We start from the raw sequence: 27429 nt of genomic DNA, 5'->3' as shown, positions 1-27429 counted from the left end.
TTCTGCGGTTTTTACTACCCATTACCACTTCTCGCTTTTTGTCGTGTAATGTGGCTGGCAGGGTTCGGTTCATGCAAAATCTAAAGGTCCTAGGTTAACTACAAGGCAGCAAAAGCGGCCAAAAACTGAATTTTCAAAAACTAAACTTGAATTGCTGTGCTCCTTTCTTGGTGACTGAAACTAATTAGAAGCTTCTACTTCGTACATAGTAGTGCTACCGCAAACCTCATCACGCAAAATTAGTTGCCAGACGATAAATGTAAACGTTTACGAGAGAAATGCGTCCATTGTGAAGATTTTCACTTACGTCATTTCGAAAAGAAATGTAGAAAACGTTAGGTTTTCTGCGGATTTTACTACGCATTACCACTTCTCGCTTTTTCTCGTGTAATGTGGCTGCCAAAGTTCGGATCATGTGAAATCTAAAGGTATTAGGTCAAATACAAGTCAGCTAAACCGGCCAGAAACTGAATTTTCAAAAACTAAAACTTGAATTTCTGTGCTCCTTTCTTGGTGACTGCAACAACTTAGAAGCTTCTACTTCGTACAGAGTGGTACGACCGCAAACCTCTTCTCGCGCATTAGTTGCCAGACGATAAATGTGAACGTTTTCGAGAGGAATGCGTCAAATGTGACGATTTCAGTTACGTCATTTCGAAAACTAATGTAGAAAACGTTAGGTTTTCTGCAGTTATTACTACGCTTTACCACTTCTCGCTTTTTCTCGTGTAATGTGGCTGCCATCGCTTGGTTCATACAATTTTTAACGTCCTAAGTCAAATAGAAGGCTGCAAAAGCGTCCAAAAATTGTATTTTCAAAAACTAAAACTTGAATTTCTGTGCTCCTGTCTTGGTGACTGCAACAACTTAGAAGCCTCTACTTTGTACAGAGTGGTGCGACCGCAAACCTCGTCACGCGGCATTAGTTTCCAGAGGATAAATGTAAACGTTTCCGAGAGAAATGCGTCCTTTGTGACGATTTTCAGTTACGTCATTTCGAAAACATATGTAGAAAACGTAAGGTTTTCTCCTGTTTTTACTACGCATTACCACTTCTCGATTTTTCTCGTGTAATGTGGCTGCCACGGTTCGTTTCATGCAAAATCTTAAGGTCCTAGGTCAAATAAAAGGCTGCAAAAGAGGCCAAAAACTGAATGTTCATAAACTAAAACTTGAATTTCTGTGCCCCTTTCTTGGTGACTGCAACAACTTAGAAGTTCTACTTCGTACAGAGTGGTGCGACAGCAAACCTTGTCACGCGGCATTAGTTGCCAGACGATAAAGGTAAACGTTTCCGAGAGAAATGCGTAAATTGTGACGATTTTCAGTTACGTCATTTCGAAAACAAATGTAGAAAACGTTATGTTTTCTGCGGTTTTTACTACGCATTACCACTTCTCGCTTTTTCTCGTGTAATGTGGCTGCCAGGGTTCGGTTCATGTAAAATCTTATGGTCCTAGGTCAACTACAAGGCGTCAAAACCGGTCAAAAATGGAATTTTCAAAAACTAAAACTTGAATTTCTCAGCCCCTTTCTTTGTGACTGCAACAACTTAGAAGCTTCAACTTCGTACAGAGTGGTGCGACCGCCGACCTCGTCACGCGGCATTTATTGCCAGTCGATAAATGTAAACGTTTCAGAGAGAAATGCGTCCATTGTGAAGATTTCCACTTACGTCATTTCGAAAACGAATGTGGAAAAAGTTAGGTTTTCTGCGGATTTTACTACGCATTACCACTTCTCGTTTTTTCTCGTGTAATGTGGCTGCCAAAGTTCGGTTCATGCAAAATCTAAAGGTCCTAGGTCAACTACAGGTCAGCTAAACCGGCCAGAAACTGAATTTTCAAAAACTAAAACTTGAGTTTCTGTGCTCCTTTTTTGGTGACTGCAACAACTTAGAAGCTTCTAGTCTGTACAGAGTGGTGCGACCGCAAACCTCGTCACGCGGCATTAGTTGCCAGACGACAAATGTAAACGTTTCCGAGATAAATGCGTCCAATGTGACGATTTCTAGTTACATCACTTTGAAAACAAATGTAGAAAAAGTTAGGTTTTCTGCGGTTTTTACTACGCATTACCACTTCTCGCTTTTTCTCGTGTAATGTGGCTGCCAGAGTTGGTTCATGCAAAATCTTGTTGTCCTAGGTCAACTACAAGGCAGCAAAACCGGCCAAAAATTGAATTTTCAAAAACTAAAACTTGAATTTCTGTGCTCCTTTCTTGGTGACTGCAACAACTTAGTAGCTTCTACTTCGTACAGATTGGTGCGACCGCAAACCTCATCCCGCGGCATTAGTTGCCATACGATAAATATAAACGTTAACGAGAGATTTGCGTCGTTGTGACGATTTTCAGTTACGTCATTTCGAAAACAAGTGTACAAAATGTTATGTTTTCTGCGGTTTTTACTACGCATTACCACTTCTCGCTTTTTCTCGTGTAATGTGGCTGCCAGAGTTCGGTTCATGCAAAATCTTAAGCTAATAGGTCAACTACAGGGCAGCAAAAGCGGCCAAAAACTGAATTTTCGAAAACTAAATCTTGAATTTCTGTGTTCCTTTCTTGGTGACTGCAACAACTTCGAAGCTTCTAATTCGTACAGAGTGGTGCGATCGCAAACCTTGTCACGAGGCATTAGTTGCCAGACGATAAATGTAATCTTTTCTGAGAGTAATGCGTCCAATGTGACGATTTTCGGGTTGCGTCATTTCGAAAGCAAATGTGAAAAACGTTAGGTTTTCTGCGGTTTTTACTACCCATTACCACTTCTCGCTTTTTCTCGTGTAATGTGGCTGCCAGGGTTCGGTTCATGCAAAATCTAAAGGTCCTAGGTTAACTACAAGGCAGCAAAAGCGGCCAAAAACTGAATTTTCAAAAACTAAACTTGAATTGCGGTGCTCCTTTCTTGGTGACTGAAACTAATTAGAAGCTTCTACTTCGTACATAGTGGTGCTACCGCAAACCTCATCACGCAAAATTAGTTGCCAGACGATAAATGTAAACGTTTACGAGAGAAATGCGTCCATTGTGAAGATTTTCACTTACGTCATTTCGAAAACAAATGTAGAAAACGTTAGGTTTTCTGCGGATTTTACTACGCATTACCACTTCTCGCTTTTTCTCGTGTAATGTGGCTGCCAAAGTTCGGATCATGCAAAATCTAAAGGTATTAGGTCAAATACAAGTCAGCTAAACCGGCCAGAAACTGAATTTTCAAAAACCAAAACTTGAATTTCTGTGCTCCTTTCTTGGTGACTGCAACAACTTAGAAGGTTCTACTTTGTACAGAGTGGTGCGACCGCAAACCTCGTCACGTGGCATTAGTTGCCAGACGACAAATGTAAACGTTTCCGAGATAAATGCGTCCAATGTGACGATTTCCAGTTATGTCATTTCGAAAACAAATGTAGAAAATGTTTAGTTTTCTGCGGCTTTTACTACGCATTACTACTTCTCGCTTTTTCTCGTGTAATGTGGCTGCCAAAGTTCGTTTCATGCTAAATCTAAAGGTCCTAGGTCAACTACAAGGCAGCAAAACCGGCCAAAAATTGAATTTTCAAAAACTAGAACTTGAATTTCTGTGCTCCTTTCTTGGTGCCTGCAACAACTTAGAAGCTTCTACTTCGTACAGAGTGGTACGACCGCAAACCTCTTCTCGCGCATTAGTTGCGAGACGATAAATGTGAACGTTTTGGAGAGAAATGCGTCAAATGTGACGATTTCAGTTACGTCATTTCGAAAACTAATGTAGAAAACGTTAGGTTTTCTGCAGTTATTACTACGCTTTACCACTTCTCGCTTTTTCTCGTGTAATGTGGCTGCCATCGCTTGGTTCATACAATTTTTAACGTCCTAAGTCAAATAGAAGGCTTCAAAAGCGGCCAAAAATTGTATTTTCAAAAACTAAAACTTGAATTTCTGTGCTCCTCTCTTAATGACTGCAACAACTTAGAAGCCTCTACTTTGTACAGAGTGGTGCGACCGCAAACCTGGTCACGCGGCATTAGTTTCCAGACGATAATGTAAACGTTTCCGAGAGAAATGCGTCCTTTGTGACGATTTTCAGTTACGTCATTTCGAAAACATATGTAGAAAACGTAAGGTTTTCTGCTGTTTTTACTACGCATTACCACTTCTCGCTTTTTCTCGTGTAATGTGGCTGCCAGGGTTCGTTTCATGCAAAATCTTAAGGTCCTAGGTCAAATAAAAGGCTGCAAAAGAGGCCAAAAACTGAATGTTCATAAACTAAAACTTGAATTTCTGTGCCCCTTTCTTGGTGACTGCAACAACTTAGAAATTCTACTTCGTACAGAGTGGTGCGACAGCAAACCTTGTCACGCGGAATTACTTGCCAGACGATAAAGGTAAACGTTTCCGAGAGAAATGCGTAAATTGTGACGATTTTCAGTTACGTCATTTCGAAAACAAATGTAGAAAACGTTAGGTTTTCTGCGGTTTTTACTACGCATTACCACTTCTCGCTTTTTCTCGTGTAATGTGGCTGCCAGGGTTCGGTTCATGTAAAATCTTATGGTCCTAGGTCAACTACAATGCGTCAAAGCCGGTCAAAAATGGAATTTTCAAAAACTAAAACTTGAATTTCTCAGCCCCTTTCTTTGTGACTGCAACAACTTAGAAGCTCCTTCTTCGTACAGAGTGGTGCGACCGCAAACCTCATCACGCGGCATTAGTTGCCAGACGATAAATGTAAACGTTTCCGAGAGAAATGCGTCCATTGTGAAGATTTTCAGTTACGTCATTTCGAAAACAAATGTAGAAAACGTTAGGTTTTCTGCGGTTTTTACTACGCATTACCACTTCTCGCTTTTTCTTGTGTAATGCGGCTGCCAGAGTTCTGTTCATGCAAAATCTTAAGGTCCTAGGTCAACTACAAGGCAGCAAAACTGGCCAAAAACTTAATAATCAAAAACTAAAACTTGAATTTCTGTGCTCCTTTCTTGGTGACTGCAACAACTTAGAAGCTTCTACTTCGTACAGAGTGGTGCGACCGCCGACCTCGTCACGCGGCATTTATTGCCAGTCGATAAATGTAAACGCTTCAGAGAGAAATGCGTCCATTGTGAAGATTTCCACTTATGTCATTTCGAAAACGAATTTGGAAAAAGTTAGGTTTTCTGCGGATTTTACTACGCATTAATACTTCTCGTTTTTTCTCGTGTAATGTGGCCGCCAAAGTTCGGTTCATGCAAAATGTAAAGGTCCTAGGTCAACTACAAGTCAGCTAAACCGGCCAGATACTGAATTTTAAAAAACTAAAACTTGAATTTCTGTGCTCCTTTCTTGGTGACTGCAACAACTTAGAAGCTTCTGTACAGAGTGGTGCGACCGCAAACCTCGTCACGCGGCATTAGTTGCCAGACGACAAATGTAAACGTTTCCGAGATAAATGCGTCCAATGTGACGATTTCTAGTTCCATCATTTCGAAAACAAATGTAGAAAACGTTAGGTTTTCCGCGGTTTTTACTACGCATTACCACTTCTGGCTTTTTCTCGTGTAATGTGGCTGCCAGAGTTCGCTTCATGCAAAATCTTATGCTAATAGGTCAACTACAGGGCAGCAAAAGCGGCCAAAAACTGAATTTTCGAAAACTAAATCTTGAATTTCTATGCCCCTTTCTTGGTGACTGCAACAACTTAGAAACTTCTACTTCGTACAGAGTGGTGCGACCGCGAACCTCGTCACGCGGCATTAGTTGCCAGACGATAAACGTAAGCGTTTCCGAGAGAAGCGCGTCCAATGTGACGATATCCAGTTACGCCACTTCGAAAATAAATGTAGGAAACGTTAGGTTTTAAGCGTGTTTTTACTACGCATTACCACTTCTGGCTTTTCTCGCGTAATGTGGCTGCCAGGGTACGGTTCATGCAAAATCTTAAGGTTTTAAGTCAACTACAAGGCAGCAAAAGCGGCCAAAAACTGAGTTTTCAAAAACAAAAACTTCAATTTCTGTGCCCATCTCTTGGAGACTGCAACAACTTAGAAGCTTCTACTTCGTACAGAGTGGTGCGATCGCAAACCTTGTCACGAGGCATTAGTTGCCAGACGATAAAGGTAAACGTTTCCGAGAGAAATGCGTAAATTGTGACGATTTTCAGTTACGTCATTTCGAAAACAAATGTTGAAAACGTTAGGTTTTCCGCGGTTTTTACTACGCATTACCACTTCTCGCTTTTTCTCGTGTAATGTGGCAGCCAGGGTTCGGTTCATGTAAAATCTTATGGTCCTAGGTCAACTATAAGGCGGCAAAACCGGCCAAAAATGGATTGTCAAAAACTAAAACTTGAATTTCTCAGCCCCTTTCTTGGTGACTGCAACAACTTAGAAGCTCCTTCTTCGTACAGAGTGGTGCGACCGCAAACCTCATCACGCGGCATTAGTTGCCAGACGATAAATGTAAACGTTTCCGAGAGAAATGCGTAAATTGTGACGATTTTCAGTTACGTCATTTCGAAAACAAATGTAGAAAACGTTAGGTTTTCTGCGATTTTTATTACGCATTACCACTTCTCGCTTTTTCTTGTGTAATGCGGCTGCCAGAGTTCAGTTCATGCAAAATCTTAAGGTCCTAGGTCAACTACAAGGCTGCAAAGCCGGCCAAAAACTTAATAATCAAAAACTAAAACTAGAATTTCTGTGCTCCTTTCATGGTTACCGCAACAACTTATAAGCTTCTACTTCGTACAGAGTGGTGCGACCGCCGACCTCGTCACGCGGCATTAGTTGCCAGACGATAAATGTAAACGTTTCCGAGAGAAATGCGTAAATTGTGACGATTTTCAGTTACGTCATTTCGAAAACAAATGTTGAAAACGTTAGGTTTTCTGCGGTTTTTACTACGCATTACCACTTCTCGCTTTTTCTCGTGTAACGTGGCCGCCAGGGTACGGTTCATGTAATATCTTATCGTCCTAGGTCAACTACAAGGCGGCAAAACCGGCCAAAAATTGAATTTTCAAAAACTAAAACTTGAATTTCTGTGCTCCTGTCTTGGTGACTGCAACAACTTAGAAGCCTCTACTTTGTACAGAGTGGTGCGACCGCAAACCTCGTCACGCGGCATTAGTTGGAAGACCATAAATGTATACGTTTCCGAGAGAAATGCGTCCATTGTGAAGATTTACAGTTACGTCATTTGGAAAACAAATGTAGACAACGTTAGGTTTTCTGCGGTTTTTACTACGCATTACCACTTCTCGCTTTTTCTCGTGTAATGTGGCTGCCAGGGTTCGGTTCATGCAAAATCTTATGGCCGTACGTCAACTACAAGGCAGCAATACCGGCCAAAAATTGAATTTTAAAAAACTAAAACTTGAATTTCTCAGCCCATTTCTTGGTGACTGCAACAACTTAGAAGCTCCTTCTTCGTACAGAGTGGTGCGACCGCAAACCTCATCACGCGGCATTAGGTGCCAGACAATAAATGTAAACGTTTCCGAGAGAAATGCGTCCATTGTGAAGATTTTCACTTACGTCATTTCGAAAACAAATGTAGAAAACGTTGGGTTTTCTGCGGTTTTTACTACGCAATACCACTTCTCGCTTTTTCTCGTGTAATGTGGCTGCCAAAGTTCGTTTCAAGCTAAATCTAAAGGTCCTAGGTCAACAATAAGGCAGCAAAACCGGCCAGAAACTGAATTTTCAAAAACTAAAACTTGAATTTCTGTGCTCCTTTCTTGGTGACTGCAACAACTTAGAACCTTCTACTTCATACAGAGTGGTACGTCCGCAAACCTCGTCTCTCGCATTAGTTGCCAGACGATAAATGTAAACGTTTCCGAGAGAAATGCGTCCAATATGACGATTTTAGTTACGTCATTTCGAAAACAAATGTAGAAAACGTTAGGTTTTCTGCAGTTATTACTACGCTTTACCACTTCTCGCTTTTTCTCGTGTAATGTGGCTGCCAGGGCTTGGTTCATACAATTCTTAACGTCCTAGGTCAAATACAAGGCTGCAAAAGCGGCCAAAAATTGTATTTTCAAAAACTAAAACTTGAATTTCTGTGCTCCTGTCTTGGTGACTGCAACAACTTAGAAGCCTCTACTTTGTACAGAGTGGTGCGACCGCAAACCTCGTCACGCGGCATTAGTTTCCAGACGATAAATGTAAACGTTTTCGAGAGAAATGCGTCCATTGTGACGATTTTCAGTTACGTCATTTCGAAAACATATGTAGAAAACGTAAGGTTTTCTGCTGTTTTTACTACGCATTACCACTTCGCGCTTTTTCTCGTGTAATGTGGCTGCCAGGGTTCGTTTCATGCGAAATCTTAAGGTCCTAGGTCAAATAAAAGGCTGCAAAAGCGGCCTAAAACTGAATGTTCATAAACTAAAACTTGAATTTCTGTGCCCCTTTCTTGGTGATTGCAACAACTTAGAAGCTTCTACTTCGTACAGAGTGATGCGACAGCAATCCTCGTCACGCGGCATTAGTTGCCAGACGATAAAGGTAAACGTTTCCGAGAGAAATGCGTAAATTGTGACGATATTCAGTTACGACATTTCGAAAACAAATGTAGAAAACGTTAGGTTTTCTGCGGTTTTTAATACGCTTTACCACTTATCGCTTTTTCTTGTGTAATGCGGCTGCCAGAGTTCAGTTCATGCAAAATCTTAAGGTCTTAGGTCAACTACAAGGCTGCAAAATCGGCCAAAAACTTAATAATCAAAAACTAAAACTTGAATTTCTGTGCTCCTTTCTTGTTGACTGCAACAACTTAGAAGCTTCTACTTCGTACAGAGTGGTGCGACCGCCGACTTCGTCACGCGGCATTTATTGCCAGTCGTTAAATGTAAACGTTTCAGAGAGAAATGCGTCCATTGTGACGATTTTCACTTACGTCATTTCGAAAACGATTGTAGAAAAAGTTAGGTTTTCTGCGGATTTTACTACGCATTACCACGTCTCGCTTTTTCTCGTGTAATGTGGCCGCCAAAGTTCGGTTCATGCAAAATCTAAAGGTCCTAAGTCAACTACAAGTCAGCTAAACCGGCCAGAAACTGAATTTTCAAAAACTGAAACTTGAATTTCTGTGCTCCTTTCTTGGTGACTGCAACAACTTAGAAGCTTCTACTTCGTACAGAGTGGTGCGACCGCAAACCTCGTCACGCGGCATTAGTTGCCAGACGATAAACGTAAGCGTTTCCGAGAGAAGCGCGTCCAATGTGACGATATCCAGTTACGCCATTTCGAAAAGAAATGTAGGAAACGTTAGGTTTTAAGCGGTTTTTACTACGCATTACCACTTCTCGCTTTTTCTTGTGTAATGCGGCTGCCAGAGTTCTGTTCATGCAAAATCTTAAGGTCCTAGGTCAACTACAAGGCAGCAAAACTGGCCAAAAACTTAATAATCAAAAACTAAAACTTGAATTTCTGTGCTCCTTTCTTGGTGACTGCAACAACTTAGAAGCTTCTACTTCGTACAGAGTGGTGTGACCGCCGACCTCGTCACGCGGCATTTATTGCCAGTCGATAAATGTAAACATTTCTGAGAGTGTTGCGTCCAATGTGACGATTTTCAGTTACGTCAGTTCGAAAACAAATGTAGAAAACGTTAGGTTTTCTGCGGTTTTCACTACGCATTACCACTTTTCGCTTTTTCTCGTGTAATGTGGCTGCCAATGTTCGGTTCATGCAAAATCTTAAGGTCCTATGTCAACCACAAGGCAGCAAAACCATCCAAAAATTGAAATTTCAAAAACTGAAACTTGAATTTCTGTGATTCTTTCTTGGTGACTGCAACAACTTAGAAGATTCTACTTCGTACAGAGTGGTGCGACCGCAAACCTCATCACGCGGCATTAGCTGCCAGACATTAAATGTAAACGTTTCAGAGAGAAATGCGTCCATTGTGAAAATTTTCACTTACGTCATTTCGATAACAAATGTAGAAAACGTTAGGTTTTCTGCGGATTTTACTACGCATTACCACATCTCGCTTTTTCTCGTGTAATGCGGCTGCCAATGTTCGGTTCATGCAAAATCTAAAGGTCCTAGGTCAACTACAAGTCAGCTAAACCGGCCAGAAACTGAATTTTAAAAAACTAAGTTTGAATTTCTGTGCTCCTTTCTTGGTGACTGCAACAACTTAGAAGCTTCTACTCTGTACAGAGAGGTGCGACCGCAAACCTCGTCACGCGGCATTAGTTGCCAGACGACAAATGTAAACGTTTCCGAGAGAAATGCGTAAATTGTGACAATTATCAGTTACGTCATTTCGAAAACAAATGTAGAAAACGTTAGGTTTTCTGCGGTTTATACTACGCATTACCACTTGTCGCTTTTTCTCGTGTAATGTGGCTGCCAGGGTTCGGTTCATGTAAAATCTTTTGGTCCTAGGTCAACTACAAGGCGGCAAAACCGGTCAAAAATGGAATTTTCAAAAACTAAAACTTGAATTTCTCAGCCCCTTTCTTGGTGACTGCAACAACTTAGAAGCTCCTTCCTCGTACAGAGTGTTGCGACCGCAAACCTCATCATGCGGCATTAGTTGCCAGACGATAAATGTAAACGTTTCCGAGATAAATGCGTCCAATGTGACGATTTTCAGTTGCTTCATTTCGAAAGCAAATGTGAAAAACGTTACGTTTTCTGCGTTTTATACTACGCATTACCACTTCTCGCTTTTTCTCGTGTAATGTGGCTGCCAGGGTTCGGTTCATGTAAAATCTTATGGTCCTAGGTCAACTACAAGGCGGCAAAACCGGTCAAAAATGGAATTTTCAAATACTAAATCTTGAATTTCTCAGCCCCTTTCTTGGTGACTGCAACAACTTAGAAGCTCCTTCCTCGTACAGAGTGGTGCGACCGCAAACCTCATCACGCGGCATTAGTTGTCAGACGATAAATGTAAACGTTTCCGAGAGAAATGCGTCCATTGTGAAGATTTTCAGTTACGTCATTTCGAAAACAAATGCAGAAAACGTTAGGTTTTCTGTGGTTTTTACTACGCTTTACCACTTCTCGCTTTTTCTTGTGTAAAGCGGCTGCCAGAGTTCGGTTCTTGCAAAATCTTAAGGTCCTAGGTCAACTAGAAGGCTGCAAAACCGGCCAAAAACTGAATTATCAAAAACTAAAACTTGAATTTCTGTGCTCCTTTCTTGGTGACTGCAACAACTTAGAAACTTCTACTTCGTACAGAGTGGACTGACCGCCGACCTCGTCACGTGGCATTTATGGCCAATCGATAAATGTAAACGTTTCTGAGAGTGTTGCGTCCAATGTGACGATTTTCAGTTACGTCAGTTCGAAAACAAATGTAGAAAACGTTAGGTTTTCTGCGGTTTTCACTACGCATTACCACTTCTCGCTTTTTCTCGTGTAATGTGGCTGCCAAAGTTCGGTTCATTCTAAATCTTAAGGTCCTATGTCAACCACAAGGCAGCAAAACCATCCAAAAATTGAAATTTCAAAAACTGAAACTTGAATTTCTGTGCTTCTTTCTTGGTGACTGCAACAACTTAGAAGATTCTACTTCGTACAGAGTGGTGCGACCGCAAACCTCATCACGCGGCATTAGTTGCCAGATATTAAATGTAAACGTTTCCGAGAGAAATGCGTAAATTGTGACAATTATCAGTTACGTCATTTCGAAAACAAATGTAGAAAACGTTAGGTTTTCTGCGGTTTATACTACGCATTACCACTTGTCGCTTTTTCTCGTGTAATGTGGCTGCCAGGGTTCGGTTCATGTAAAATCTTTTGGTCCTAGGTCAACTACAAGGCGGCAAAACCGGTCAAAAATGGAATTTTCAAAAACTAAAACTTGAATTTCTCAGCCCCTTTCTTGGTGACTGCAACAACTTAGAAGCTCCTTCCTCGTACAGAGTGTTGCGACCGCAAACCTCATCATGCGGCATTAGTTGCCAGACGATAAATGTAAACGTTTCCGAGATAAATGCGTCCAATGTGACGATTTTCAGTTGCTTCATTTCGAAAGCAAATGTGAAAAACGTTACGTTTTCTGCGTTTTATACTACGCATTACCACTTCTCGCTTTTTCTCGTGTAATGTGGCTGCCAGGTATCGGTTTATGCAAAATCAAAAGTTCCTAGGTCAACTACAAGGCAGCAAAACCGGCCAGGAACTGAACTTTCAAAAACTGAAACTTTAATTGCTGTGCTCCTTTCTTGGTGACTGCAACTACTTAGAAGCTTCTACTTTGTACAGAGTGGTGCGACCGCAAACCTCGTCACGTGGCATTAGTTGCCAGACGACAAATGTAAACGTTTCCGAGATAAATGCGTCCAATGTGACGATTTCCAGTTACGTCATTTCGAAAAAAATGTAGAAAAAGGTAGATTTTCTACGGTTTTTACTACGCATTACCACTTCTCGCTTTTTCTCGTGTAATGTGGCTGCCAGGGTTCTGTTCATGCGAAATCGTAGGGTCCTAGGTCAACTACAAGGCAGCAATACCGGCCAAAAACTGAATTTTCAAAAACTAAAACTTTAATTTCTGTGCTCCTTTCTTGGTGACTGCAACAACTTAGAAGCTTCTACTACGTACAGAGTGGTGCGACCGCTGACCTCGTCACGCGGCATTTGTTGCCAGACGATAAATGTAAACGTTTCCGAGAGTAATGCGTCCAATGTGACGACTTTCAGTTACGTCATTTCGAAAACAAATGTAGAAAACGTTAGGTTTTCTGCGGTTTTTGCAACGCATTACCACTTCTCGCTTTTTCTCGTGTAATGTGGCTGCCAAAATTCGGTTTATGCAAAATCTAAAGGTCCTAGGTCAACTACAAGTCAGCAAAACCGGCCTGAAACTGAATTTTCAATAACTAAAACTTGAATTGCTGTGCTCTTTTCTTGGTGATTGCAACTACTTAGAAGCTTCTACTTCGTACAGAGTGGTGCGACCGCAAACCTCTTCACGCGGTATTTGTTGCCAGACGATAAATGTAAACGTTTCTGAGAGTAATGCGTCCATTGTGAAGATTTTCACTTACGTCATTTCGAAACCAAATGTAGATAACGTTAGGTTTTCTGCGGTATTTACTACGCATTACCACTTCTCGCTTTTTCTCGTGCAATGTGGCTGCCAGGGTTCGGTTCATGTAAAATCTTAAGGTCCTAAGTCAACAACAAGGCGGCAAAACCGGCCAAAAATTGAATTTTCAAAAACTAAAACTTGAATTTCTCAGCCCCTTTCTTGGTGACTGCAACAACGTAGAAGCTTCTACTTCGTACAGAGTGGTGCGACCGCAAACCTCATCACGCGGCATTAGTTGCCAGACGATAGATGTAAACGTTTCCGCGAGAAATGCGACCGTTGTGACGATTTCCAGTTACGTCATTTCGAAAACAAATGTAGAAAAAGTTAGGTTTTCTGCGGTTTTTAATACGCATTACCAATTCTCGCTTTTTCTCGTGTAATGTGGCTGCCAGGGTTCGGTTCATGCGAAATCTAAAGGTCCTAGGTCAATTACAAGGCAGCTAAACCGGCCAGGAACCGAATTTTCAAAAACTAAAACTTGAAATTCTGTGCTCCTTTCTTGGTGTCTGCAACAACTTAGAAGCCTCTACTATGTACAGAGTGATGCGACCGCTGACCTCGTCACGCGGCATTTGTTGCCAGACGATAAATGTAAACGTTTCTGAGAGAAATGCGTCCACTGAGAAGATTTTCAGTTACGTCATTTCGAAAACAACTGTAGAAAACGTTAGGTTTTCTGCGGTTTTTACAACGCATTACTACTTCTCGCTTTTGCTCGTGTAATGTGGAAGCCAGCGTTCGGTTCATGTAAAATCTTAAGGTCCTAGGTCAACTACAAGGCAGCAAAAGCGGCCAAAAACTGAATTTTCAAAAACTAAAACTTGAATTGCTGTGCTCCTTTCTTGGTGACTGCAACTAATTAGAAGCTTCTACTTCGTACATAGTGGTGCTACCGCAAACGTCATCACGCAAAATTAGTTGCCAGATGACAAATGTAAACGTTTCCGAGAGAAATGCGTCCATTGTGAAGATTTTCACTTGCGTCATTTCGAAAACAAATGTAGAAAACGTTAGGTTTTCTGCGGATTTTACTACGCATTACCACTTCTCGCTATTTCTCGTGTAATGTGGCTGCCAGAGTTCGGTTCATGCAAAATCTTTAGGTCCTAGGTGAACTACAGGGCAGCAAAAGCGGCCAAAAACTGAATTTTTGAAAACTAAATCTTTAATTTCTGTGCTCCTTTCTTGGTGACTGGAAGAACTTAGAAGCTTCTACTTCGTACAGAGTGGTCCGACCGCAAACCTCATCCCGCGGCATTAGTTGCCATACGACAAATGTAAACGTTTCCGAGAGAATTGCGTCATTTGTGACGATTTTCAGTTACGTCATTTCGAAAACAAATGTGAAAACGTAAGATTTTCTGCGGTTTTTACTACACATTACCACTTCTCGCTTCTTCTCGTGTAATGTGGCCGCCAGGGTTCGGTTCATGCAAAATCTTAAGGTCCTAGGTCAACTACTAGGCAGCAAAACCGGCCAAAAACTGAATTTTCAAAAATTAAAACTTAAATTTCTGTGCTCCTGTCTTGGTGACTGCAACAACTTAGAAGCTTCTACTTCGTACAGAGTGGTGCGACCGCTCACCTCGTCACGCGGGATTTGTTGCCAGACGATAAATGTAAACGTTTCTGAGAGTAATGCGTCCAATGTGACGATTTTCAGTTACGTCATTTCGAAAACAAATGTAGAAAACGTTAGGTTTTCCTCGGTTTTTACAACGCATTAACACTTCTCGCTTATTCTCGTGTAATGTGGCTTCCAGGGTCCGGTTCATGCAAAACCTTAAGGTCCTAAGTCAACTACAAGGCGGCAAAAGCGGCCAAAAACTAAATTTTCAAAAACTAAAACTTGAATTTCTGTGCCCCTCTCTTGGTGACTGCAACAACTTAGAAGCTTCTACTTCGTACTGAGTGGTGCAACCGCGAACCTCGTCACGCTGCATTACTTGCCAGACGATAAATTTAAACGTTTCCGAGAGAAATGCGTCCGTTGTGAAGATGTTCAGTTACGTCATTTCGAAAACAAATGTAGAAAACGTTAGGTTTTCTGCGGTTTTTACTACACATTTCCACTTCTAGCCTTTTCTATTGAAATGTGGCTGAAAGATTTCGGTTCATGTAAAATCTTATGGTCCTAGGTCAAATACAAGGCAGCAAAAGCGGCCAAAAACTGAATTTTCAAAAACTAAAACATGAATTGCTGTGCTCCTTTCTTGTTGACTGCAACAACTTAGAAGCTTCTACTTCGTACATAGTGGTGCTACCGCAAACCTCATCACGCGGCATTAGTTGCCAAACGATAAATGTCAACGTTTCCGAGAGAAATGCGTCCACTGAGAAGATTTTCAGTTACGTCATTTCGATAACAAATGTAGAAACTATTAGGTTTTCTGTGGTTTTTACAACGCATTACCCTTTCTCGCTTTCTCTCGTGTAATGTGGCTGCCAGGGTTCGGTTCATGTAAAATCTTAAAAGCCTAGGTCAAGTACAAGGCCGCAAAAGCGGCCAGAAACTGAATTTCCAAATACTAAAACTTTAATTTCTGTGGCCCTTCCTATGTGACTGCAACAACTTAGAAGCTTCTACTTTGTACAGAGTGGTGCGACCGCAAACCTCATCACGCGGCATTAGTTGCCAGACGATAAATGTAAACGTTTCTGAGAGAAATGCGGCCATTGTGAAGCTTTTCAGTTACGTCATTTCGAAAACTAATGTAGAAAACGTTAGGTTTACTGCGGATTTATTAAGCATTACCAATTCTCGCTTTTTCTCGTGCAACGTGGCTGCCAGAGTTTGGTTCATGCAAAATCTTAATGTCCTTGGTCAACTACAAGGCTGCAAAAGTGACCAAAAATTGAATTTTCAAAAACTAAAACTTGAATTTCTGTGCTCCTTTCTTGGTCACTGCAACAACTTAGAAGCTTCTACTTCGTACGGAGTTGTGCGACCGCCGACCTCGTCACGCGGCATTTGTTGCCAGACCTCAAATGTAAACGTTTCTGAGAGCAATGCGTCCAATGTGACGATTTTCAGTTACGTCATATCGAAAACTAATGTAGAAAACGTTAGGTTTTCTGCGGTTATTACTACGCTTTACCACTTCTCGCTTTTTCTCGTGTAATGTGGCTGCCAGGGTTTGGTTCATGCAAAATCTTAAGGTCCTAGGTCAACTACATGGCAGCAATACCGACCAAAAATTGAAATTTCAAAAACTAAAACTTGAATTTCTGTGCCCCTTTCTTGGTGACTGCAACAACTTAGAAGCTTCTACTTCATACAGAGGGGTGCGACCGCAAATCTCATCACTCGGCTTTAGTTGCCAGACGAAAAATGTAAACGTTTCCGAGATAAATGCGGCCATTGTGAAGCTTTTCAGTTACGACATTTCGAAAACAAATGTAGTAAACGTTAGGTTTTCTGCGTATTTTACTACGCATTACCACTTCTCGCTTTTTCTCGTGTAATGTGGCTGCCAGGGTTTCGTTCATGCAAAATCTTAGGGTCCTAGCTCAAGTACAAAGCAGCAAAACCGGCCAAAAATTGAATTTTCAACAACTAAAACTTGAATTTCTGTGCCCCTTTCGTGGTGACTGTAACAACTTAGAAGCTTCTACTTCGTACAGAGTGGTGCGACAGCAAACCTCGTCACGCGGCATTAGTTGCCAGACAATAAATGTAAACGTTTCCGAGAGAAATGCGTATACTGAGAAGATTTTCAGTTACGTCATTTCGAAAACAAATGTAGGAAATGTTAGGTTTTCTGCGGTTTTTACTACACATTTACACTTATCGCTTTTTCTCGTGTAATGTGGCTGCCAGGGTTCCGTTCATGAAAATCTTAAGGTCCTAGGTCAACCACAAGGCAGCAAAACCGGCCAAAAATTAAATTTTCAAAAACAAAAACTTGAATATCTGTACTCCTTTCTTGGTAACTGCAACAACTTAGAAGCTTCTACTTTCTAGACAGTGGTGCGACCGCAAACCTCAATACGCGGCATTAGTTGCCAAACGATAAATGTAAACGTTTTCGATAGAAATGCGTCCAATGTGAAGATTTCCAGTTACGTCATTTCGAAAAGAAATGTAGAAAACGTTAGGTTGTCTGCGGTTTCTACTACGCATTACCACTTCGCGCTTTTTCTCGTGTGATGTGGCTGTCAGGGTTCGGTTCATGCAAAATCTTAAGGTCCTAGGTCAACTACAAGGCAGCAAAGGCGGCCAAAAACTGAATTTTCAAAATCTAAAGCTTGAATTTCTGTGCCCTTTTTCTCGGTGACTGCAACAACTTCGAAGTTTCTACTTGGTACAGAGTGTTGTGACCGCAAACCTCGTCACGCGGCATTAGTTGCCAGACGATAAATGTAAACGTTTCCGAGAGAAAGGCGTCCAATGTGACGATTTTTAGTTACGTCATTTCGAAAACAAATGTAGAAAACGTTAGGTTTTCTGCGGTTTTTACTACACATTAACACTTCTCGCTTTTTCTCGTGTAATGTGGCTGCCAGGGTTCCGTTCATGAAAATCTTAAGGTCCTAGGTCAACCACAAGGCAGCAAAACCGGCCAAAAATTGAATTTTCAAAAACTAAAACTTGAATATCTGTACTCCTTTCTTGGTAACTCCATCAACTTAGAAGCTTCTACTTCGTACAGAGTTGTGCGACCGCAAACCTCATCAAGCGGCATTAGTTTCCGGACGCTAAATGTAAATGTTTCCAAGAGAAATGCGTCCATTGTGAAGATATTCAGTTACGTCATTTTGAAAACAAATGTAGAAAACGCTAGGTTTTCTGCGGTTTTTACTAAGCACTACAACTTCTTGTTTTTTCTCGTGTAACGTGGCTGCCAGGGTTCAGTTCATGCAAAATCGTAAGGTCCGAAGTCAACTACAAGGCAGCAGAAGCGGCCAAAAACCAAATTTTCAAAACGTAATACTTGAATTTCTGTGCCCCTTTCTTGGTGACTGCAACAACTTAGAAGCTTCTACTTCGTACAGAGGGGTGCGACCGCAAACCTCATCACTCGGCTTTAGTTGCCAGACGATAAATGTAAACGTTTCCGAGAGAAATGCGTCCATTGTGAAGATTTTGAGTTGCGTCATTTCGAAAACAAATGTAGAAAACGTTAGGTTTTCTGCGGTATTTACTACCCATTACCACTTCTCGTTTTTCTCGTGTAATGTGGCTGCCAGGGTTCGGTTCATGCAAAATCTTAAGGTACTAGGTCAACTACAAGGCAGCAAAAACAGCCAAAAACTGAATTTTCAAAAACTAAAAGTTGAATTTCTGTGCCCCTATCTTGGTGACTGCAACAACTTAGAGGCTTCTACTTCGTACAGAGAGGTGCGACCGCAAACTTCTTCGCACGGCATTAGTTGCCAGACATAAATGTAAACGTTTCCGAGAGAAATGCGCTAAACTTGACGATTTTCTGTTAAGTCATTTCGAAAACAAATGTAGAAAACATTAGATTTTCTGCGGTTTCTACTACGCATTACCAGTTCTTGCTTTTTCTTGTGTAATGTGGCTGCCAGGGTTCGGTTCATGCAAAATCTTAAGGTCCTAGGTCAACTACAAGGCTGCAAAACCGGCCAAAAATTGAATTTTCAAAAACTAAAACTTAAATTTCTGTGCTCTTTCTTGGTGACTGCAACAACTTAGAAGCTTCTACTTCGTACAGAGTGGTGCTACCGCAAACCACGTCAAACGGCATAAGTTGCCAGACGATAAATGTAAACGTTTCCGTGAGAATTGCGTCCAATGTGACGATTTTCAGTTACGTCATTTCGAAAACAAATGTAGGAAACGTTAGGTTTTCTGCTGTTTTTACTACACATTACCACTTCTCGCTTTTTCTCGTGTACAGTGGCTGTCAGAGTTCGTTTCATGCAAAATCTTATGGTTCTAGGTCAACTACAAAGCAGCAATCCCGGCAAAAAACTGAATTTTCAAAAACAAAAACTTGAATTTATGTGCCCCTACCTTGGTGACTGCAACAACTTAGAAGCTTCTACTTCGTACAGAGTGGTGCGATCGCAAACCCCATCACGCGGCATTAGTTGCCAGACGATAAATGTAAACGTTTCCGAGAGAAATGCTGCCATTGTGAAGATTTTCAGTTACGTCATTTCGAAAACAAATTTAGAAAACGTTAGGTTTTCTGCGGTTTTTACTACGCATTACCACTTCTCACTTTTTCTCGTGTAATGTGGCGGCCAGAGTTCGGTTCATGCAAAATCTTAGGGTCCTAGGTCAATTACAAGGCAGCAAAAGCTGCCAAAAACTGAATTTTCAAAAACTAAAACTTGAATTTCTGTGCTCGTTTCTTGGTGACTGCAACTACTTAGAAGCTTCTGTTTCGTACAGAGTGGTGCGACCGCAATCCTCATCACGCGGCATTAGTTGCCAGACGATAAATGTAAACGTTTCTGAGAGAAATGCGTGAATTGTGAAGATTTTCAGTTACGTCATCTCGAAAACAAATGTAGAAAACGTTAGGTTTTCTGCCGTATTGACTACGCATTACCACTTCTCGCTTTTTCTCGTTTAATGTGGCTGCCTGAGTTCGATTCATGCAAAATCTTAAGGTCCTAGGTCAACTACAAGGCAGATTAAGCGGACAATATCGAATTTTCAAAAAATAAACTTGAATTTGTGTGCTCCTTCCTTCGTGACTGCAACAACTTAGAAGCTTCTACTTAGTACAAAGCGGTGCGATCGCAAAAGCCATCACGCAGCATTAGTTGCCAGACGATAAATGTAAACGTTTCCGAGAGAAATGCTTCCATTGCGAAGATTTTCAGTTACGTCATTTCGAAAACAAATTTAGAAAACGTTAGGTATTCTGCGGTTTTTCTACGCATTACCACTTCTCACTTTTTCTCGTGAAATGTGGCTACCAGAGATCGGTTCATGCAAAATCTTAAGGTCCTAGGTCAACTACAAAGCAGCAATACCGGCCAAAAACTGAATTATCAAAAACTAAAACGTGAATTTCTGTGCCCCTTTCTTGGTGACTGCAACAACTTAGAAGCTTCTACTTGGTACAGAGTGGTGCGACCGCAAACCTCGTCACGCGGCATTAGTTGCCAGACGATAAATGTAAACGTTTCCGAGAGAAATGCGTAAATTGTGAAGACTTTCAGTTATGTCATTTCGGAAACAAATGTAGAAAACGTTGGGCTGTCTGCGGTTTTTACTACGCATTACCACTTCGCGCATTTTCTCGTGTTATGTGGCTGCCAGGGCGTGGTTCATACAAAACCTTAAGATCCTAGGTCAAATACAAGGCTGTAAAAGTGGCCAAAAATTGTATTTTCAAAAACTAAAACTTGAATTTCTGTGCTACGGTCTTGGTAACTGCAACAACTTAGAAGCCTCTACTTTGTACAGAGTGGTGCGACCGCAAACCTCGTCATGCGGCATTAGTTGCCAGACGATAAATATAAACGTTTCCGAGAGAAAAGCGTCAAATGTGACGATTTTCAGTTACGTCATTTCGAAAACAAATGTAGAAAACGTTAGGTTTTCTGCGGTTTTTACTACGCATTACCACTTCTCGCTTTTTCTCGTTTAATGTGGGTGCCAGGGTTCGGTTCATGCATAATCTTATGGTCCTAGGTCAACTACAAAGCTGCAATCCCGGCTAAAAACTGAATTTTCAAAAACTAAAACGTTAATTTCTGTGCCCCTTTCTTGGTGACTGCAACAACTTAGAAGCTTCTACTTCGTACAGAGTGGTGCGACCGCCGACCTCGTCACGCGGCATTTGTTGCCAGACGATAAATGTAAACGTTTCTGAGAGCAATGCGTCCAATGTGACGATTTTCAGTTACGTCATTTCGAAAACAAATGTAGAAAACGTTAGGTTTTCTGCGGTATTTACTACCCGTTACCACTATTCGTTTTTCTCGTGTAATGTGGCTGCCAGGGTTCGATTCATGCAAAATCGTAATGTCCTAGGTCAACTACAAGGCAGCAAAAGCGGCCAGAAACTGAATTTTCAAAAACTAAAACTTTAATTTCTGTGCCCCTTCCCATGTGACTGCAACAACTTAGAAGCTTCTACTTTCTACAGAGTGGTGCGACCGCAAACCTCATCACGCGGCATTAGTTGCCAGACGATAAATGTAAACGTCTCCGATAGAAATGCGACCATTGTGAAGATTTTCAGTTATGTCATGTCGAAAACAAATGTAGAAAACTTTAGGTTTTCTGCGGTTTTTACTACGCATTACCACTTCTCGCTTTTTCTCGTGGAATGTGGCTGCTAGGGTTCGGTTAATGCTAAATCTTAAGGTCCTAGGACAACTACAAGGCAGCAAAAACAGCCAAAAACTGAATTTTCAAAAACTAAAAGTTGAATTTCTGTGCCCCTATCTTGGGGACTGCAACAACTTGGAAGCTTCTACTGCGTACAGAGTGGTGCGATCGCAAACGCCATCACGCAGCATTAGTTGCCAGACGATAAATGTAAACGTTTCCGAGAGAAATGCGTCCATTGTGAAGATTTTCAGATACGTCATTTCGAAAACAAATTTAGAAAACGTTAGGTTTTCTGCGGTTTTTACTACGCATTACCACTTCTAACTTTTTCTTCTTTATTGTGGCTGCCTTAGTTCGATTCATGCAAAATCTTAAGGTCCTAGGTCAACTACAAGGCAGAATAAGCGGACAAAATCGAATTTTCAAAAAATAAACTTGAATTTCTGTGCTCCTTTCTTCGTGACTGCAACAACTTAGAGGTTTCTACTGCGTACAGAGTGGTGCGATCGCAAACGCCATCACGCAGCATTAGTTGCCAGACGATAAAGGTAAACGTTTCCGAGAGAAATGCGTCCATTGTGACGAATTTCAGTTACGTCATTTCGAAAACAAATTAGAAAACGTTAGGTTTTCTGCGGTGTTTACTACGCATTACGACTTCTCGCTTTTTCTCGTGTAATGTGGCTGCCATAGTTCGGTACATGCAAAATCCTAGGGTCTAGGTCAACCACAAGGAAGGAAAACCGGCCAATAATTGAATTTCCAAAAAAAAAAAAAACTTGAACTTCTGTGCCCCTTATTTGGGGACAGCAACAACATAGAAGCTTCAGCTTCGTACAGAGTGGTGCGACCTCAAAACCTCATCACGCGGCATTAATTGCCAGACGATAAATGTAAACGTTTCCAAGAGAAATGCGTCCAATGTGACGATTTCCAGATACGTCATTTCGAAAACAAATGTAGAAAACACTAGGTTTTCTGCGGTTTTTACCACGCATTACCACTTCTCGCTTTCCTCGTGTAATGTGGCTGCCATAGTTCGGTACATGCAAAATCCTAGGGTCTAGGTCAACCACAAGGAAGCAAAACCGGCCAATAATTGAATTTCCAAAAAAAAAAAAAACTTGAACTTCTGTGCCCCTTTCTTGGGGACTGCAACAACATAGAAGCTTCAGCTTCGTACAGAGTGGTGCGACCTCAAAACCTCATCACGCGGCTTTAGTTGCCAGACGATAAATGTAAACGTTTCCGAGAGAAATGCGTCCATTGTGAAGATTTTCAGTTACGTAATTTCGAAAACAAATGTAGAAAATGTTACGTTTTCTGCGGTTTTTAATACGCATTACCACTTCTCGCTTATTCTCGTGTATTGCGGCTGCCAGTGTTCGGTTCATGCAAAATATTAAGGTCCTAGGTCAACCACAAGGCAGCAAATGCAGTCAAAAATTGAATTTTCAAAAACCAAAACTTGAATTTCTGTGCTCCATTCTTGGTGACTGCAACAACTTAGAAGCTTCTACTTCGTACAGAGTGGTGCGACCGCAAACCTCATCACGCGGCATTAGTTGCCAGACGATAAATGTAAAGGTTTTTAAGAGAAATGCGTCCAATGTGACGATTTCCAGTTACGTCATTTCGAGAACAAATGTAGAAAATGTTAGTTTTTCTGCGGTTTTTACTACGCATTACCACTTATCCCTTTTTCTCGAGTAATGTTTCTGCCAGAGTTCGGTTAATGCAAAATCTTAAGGTCCTAGGTCAACTACAAGGCAGCATAAGCGACCAAAAACTGAATTTTCAAACACTAAATCTTCAATTTCGGTGCTCCTTACTTGGTGACTGCAACAACTTAGAAGCTTCTACTTCGTACAGAGTGGTGCGACCGCAAACCTCGTCACGCGGAATTAGTTTCCAGACGATGAATGTAAACGTTTCCGAGAGAAATGCGGCCAATGTGACCATTTCCAGTTACGTCATTTCGAAAACAAATGTAGAAAACCTTAGGTTTTCTGCGGTTTTTATTACGCATTACAGCTTCTCGCTTTTTCTCGTGTAATGTGGCTGCCTGAGTTCGGTTCATGCAAAATGTTAAGGTCCTAGGTCAACTACAAGGCAGCAAAAGCGGCCAAAACTGAGTATTCAAAATCTAAAACTTGAATTTCTGTGCCCCTTTCTTGTTGACTGCAACAACTTAGAAGCTTCTACTTCGTACAGTGTGGTGCGACCTCAAACCACACCACGCGACATTACTTGCCAGACGATAAATGTAAACGTTTCCGAGAGAAATGCGTCCATTGTGAAGATTTTCAGTTACGTCAATTCGAAAACAACTGTAGGAATTGTTAGGTTTTCTGCGGTTTTTACTATGCATTACCACTTCTCGCTTCTTCTGGTGTAATGTGGCTGCCAGGGTTCGGTTCATGCAAAATCTTAAGGACCTAGGGCAACAAGAAGGCAGCAAAACCAGCCAAAAATGGAATTTTCAAAAACTAAAACTTGAATTTCTGTGCTCCTTTCTTGGTGACTGCAACAAGTTTGAAGCTTCTACTACGTACAGAGTGGTGCTACCGCAAACCTCGTCAGGCGGCATTTGTGGCCAGATGATAAATGTAAACGTTTCCGAGAGAAATGCGTCCAATGTGACGATTTCCAGTTACGTCATTTCGAAAACAAAAGTAGAAAACGTTAGGTTTTCTGCTGTTTTTACTATGCGTTACAGCTTCTCGCTTTTTCTCGAGTAATGTTTCTGCCAGAGTTCGGTGCATGCAAAATCTTAAGGTCCTAGGTCAACTACAAGGCAGCATAAGCGGCAAAATTCGAAATTTCAAAGATTAAAACTTAAATTTCTGTGCTCCTTTCTTGGTTACTGCAACAACTTAGAAGCTTCTGCTTCGTACAGAGTTGTGCGACCGCAAACCTCATCACGCGGCATTAGTTGCCAGACGATAAATATCATCGTTTCCGAGAGAAATGCTTCCATTGTGAAGATTTTCAGTTACGTCATTTCGAAAACAAATGTAGAAAATGTTAGGTTTTCTGCGGTTTTTTCTACGCATTACCGCCTCTCGCTTTTTCACGTGTAATGTGTCTGCCAGAGTTCAGTTTATGCAAAATCGTAATGTCCTAGGTCAACTACAAGGCAACAAAAGCGACCAATAACTGAATTTTCAAAAACTAAAACTTGAATTTCGTTTCTCCTTACTTGGTGACTGCTACAACTTAGAAGCTTCTACTTCGTACAGAGTGGTGCGACCGCAAACCTCGTCACGCGGCATTAGTTGCCAGACGATAAATGTATGTTTCCTAGAGAAATGCGTCCATTGTGCAGATTCTCAGTTACGTCATTTCGAAAACAAACGTAGAAAACGTTAGGTTCTCTGCGGTTTTTACTACGCATTACCTCTTCTCGCTTTTTCTCGTGTAATGTGGCTGCCAGGGTTTGTTCATACAAAATCTTAAGGTCCTAGGTTAACTACAAGGTAGCAAAGCCGGCCAAAAATTGAATTTTCAACAACTAAAACTTGAATTTCTGAGCTCCTTTCTTGGTGACTGCAACAACTCAGAAGCTTCTACTTCGTACAGTGTGGTGCGACTGCAAACCTCATCACGCGGCATTAGTTGCCATACGATAAATGTAAACGTTTCCGAGAGAGATGCGTCCTTTGTGAAGATTTTCAGTTACGTCATTTCGAAAACAAATGTTGAAACCGGCAGGTGTTTTGCGGTTTTTAATACGCATTACCACTTCTCGCTTTTTCTCGTGAAATGTGGCTGCCTGAGTTCGGTTCATGCAAAATCTTAAGGTCCTAGGTCAAATACAAGGCAACAAATCCGGCCAAAAATTGAATTTTGAAAAACTAAAACTTGAATCTCTGTGCCGCTTTCTTGGTGACTGCAACAACTTAGAAGCTTCTACTTCGTACAGACTGGTGCGACTGCAAACCTCATCGCGCGGCATTAGTTGTCAGACGACAAATGTAAACGTTTCCGAGAGAAATGCGTTCATTGTGAAGATTTTCAGTTACGTAATTTCGAAAACAAATGTAGAAAACGTTAGGTTCTCTGCAGTTTTTACTACGCATTACAACTTCTCGCTTTTTCTCGTGTAATGTGGCTGCCAGAGTTCAGTTCATGCAAAATGTTAAGGTCCTAGGTCAACTACAAGGCAGCAAAAGCGGCCAAAAACTGAATTTTCAAAATCTAAAACTTGAAATTCTGTGCCCCTTTCTTGTTGACTGCAACAACATAGAAGCTTCTACTTCGTACATATTGGTGCGACCGCAAACCTCATCAAGCGGCGTTAGTTGCCAGAAGATAAATGTAAACGTTTCCGAGAGAAATGCGACCATTGTGAAGATTTTCAGTTACGTCATTTCGAAAACAAATGTAGAAAACACTAGGTTTTCTGCGTTTTTTATTACGCATTACCACTTCTCGCTTTTCTCGTGTAATGTGGCTGCCAGAGTTCGGTTCGTGCAAAATCTTAAGGTCCTAGGTCAACCATAAAGAAGCAAAACCAGCCAAAAATTGAATTTCAAAAAAAAAAAACTTGAACTTCTGTGCCCCTTTCTTGGGGATTGCAACAACTTAGAAGCTTCTACTTCGTACAGAGTGGTGCGACCGCAAAGCTCATCACGCGGCATTAGTTGCCAGACGATAAATGTAAACGTTTCCGAGAGAAATGCGTCCAATGTGAAGATTTTCAGTTACGTCATTTCGAAAACAGATGTTGAAAACGTTATGTTTTCTGCGGTTTTTACTACGAATTACCACTTCTCGCTTTTTCTCGTGTAATGTGGCTGCCAGAGGTCGGTTCATGCAAAATCTTAAGGTTCTAGGTCAACGACGAGGCAGCAAAAGCAGCCAAAAACTGAATTTTCAAAAACTAAAACTTGAATTTCTGTGCCTCTTTCTTAATGACTGCACAACTTAGAAGCTTCTACTTCGTACAGAGTGGTGCGACCGCAAACGTCATCACGCTGCATTAGTTGCCAGACGATAAATGTAAACGTTTCCGAGAGAAATGCGTCCAATGTGAAGATATTCAGTTACGTCATTTCGAAAACAAATGTTGAAAACGTTATGTTTTCTGCGGTTTTTACTACGAATTACCACTTCTCGCTTTTTCTCGTGTAATGTGGCTGCCAGAGTTCGGTTCATGCAAAATCTTAAGGTTCTAGGTCAACTACGAGGCAGCAAAAGCAGCCAAAAACTGAACTTTCAAAAACTAAAACTTGAATTTCTGTGCCTCTTTCTTGGTGACTGCACAACTTAGAAGCTTCTACTTCGTACAGAGTGGTGCGACCGCAAACGTCATCACGCTGCATTAGTTGCCAGACGATAAATGTAAACGTTTCTGAGAGTAATGCCTCCAATGTGATGATTTTCAGTTACGTCGATACGAAAACAATGAAGAAAACATTAGGTTTTCTGCGGTTTTTACTATGTATTACCACTTCTCGCTTTTTCTCGTGTAATGTGGCTGCCAGAGTTCGGTTCATGCAAAATCTTAAGGGTCTAGGTCATCTACAAGGTAGCAAAAGCGGCAAAAAACTGAATTTTCTAAAACTAAAACTTGAATTTCTCTGCCCCTTTCTTGGTGACAGCAACAACTTAGAAGCTTCTACTTCGTACAGTGTGGTGCGACCGCAAAGCTCATCACGCGGCATTAGTTGCCAGACGATAAATGTAAACGTTTCCGAGAGAAATGCGTCCATTGTGAAGATTTTCAGTTACGTCATTTCGAAAACAAATGTAGAAAATGTTAGGTTTTCTGCGGTTTTTACTACGCATTACCACTTCTCGCTTTTTTCGTGTATTGCGGCTGCCAGTGTTCGGTTCATGCGAAATATTAAGGTCCTAGGTCAACCACAAGGCAGCAAAAGCAGTCAAAAATTGAATTTTCAAAAACCAAAACTTGAATTTCTGAGCTCCTTTCTTGGTGACTGCAACAACTTAGAAGCTTCTACTTCGTACAGAGTGGTGCGTCCGCAAACCTCATCACGCGCCATTAGTTGCCAGACGATAAATGTAAACGTTTCTGAGAGAAATGCGTCCAATGTGACGATTTTCAGTAACGTCATTTCGAAAACAAATGAAGAAAACGTTAGGTTTACTGCGGTTTTTACTACACATTACCACTT

This window comes from Schistocerca serialis, unplaced genomic scaffold, assembly GCF_023864345.2.
Source record: "Schistocerca serialis cubense isolate TAMUIC-IGC-003099 unplaced genomic scaffold, iqSchSeri2.2 HiC_scaffold_1351, whole genome shotgun sequence".
NCBI classification, from domain to species: Eukaryota; Metazoa; Arthropoda; class Insecta; order Orthoptera; family Acrididae; genus Schistocerca; species Schistocerca serialis.
Note: the sequence above shows the minus strand (reverse complement) of the source record.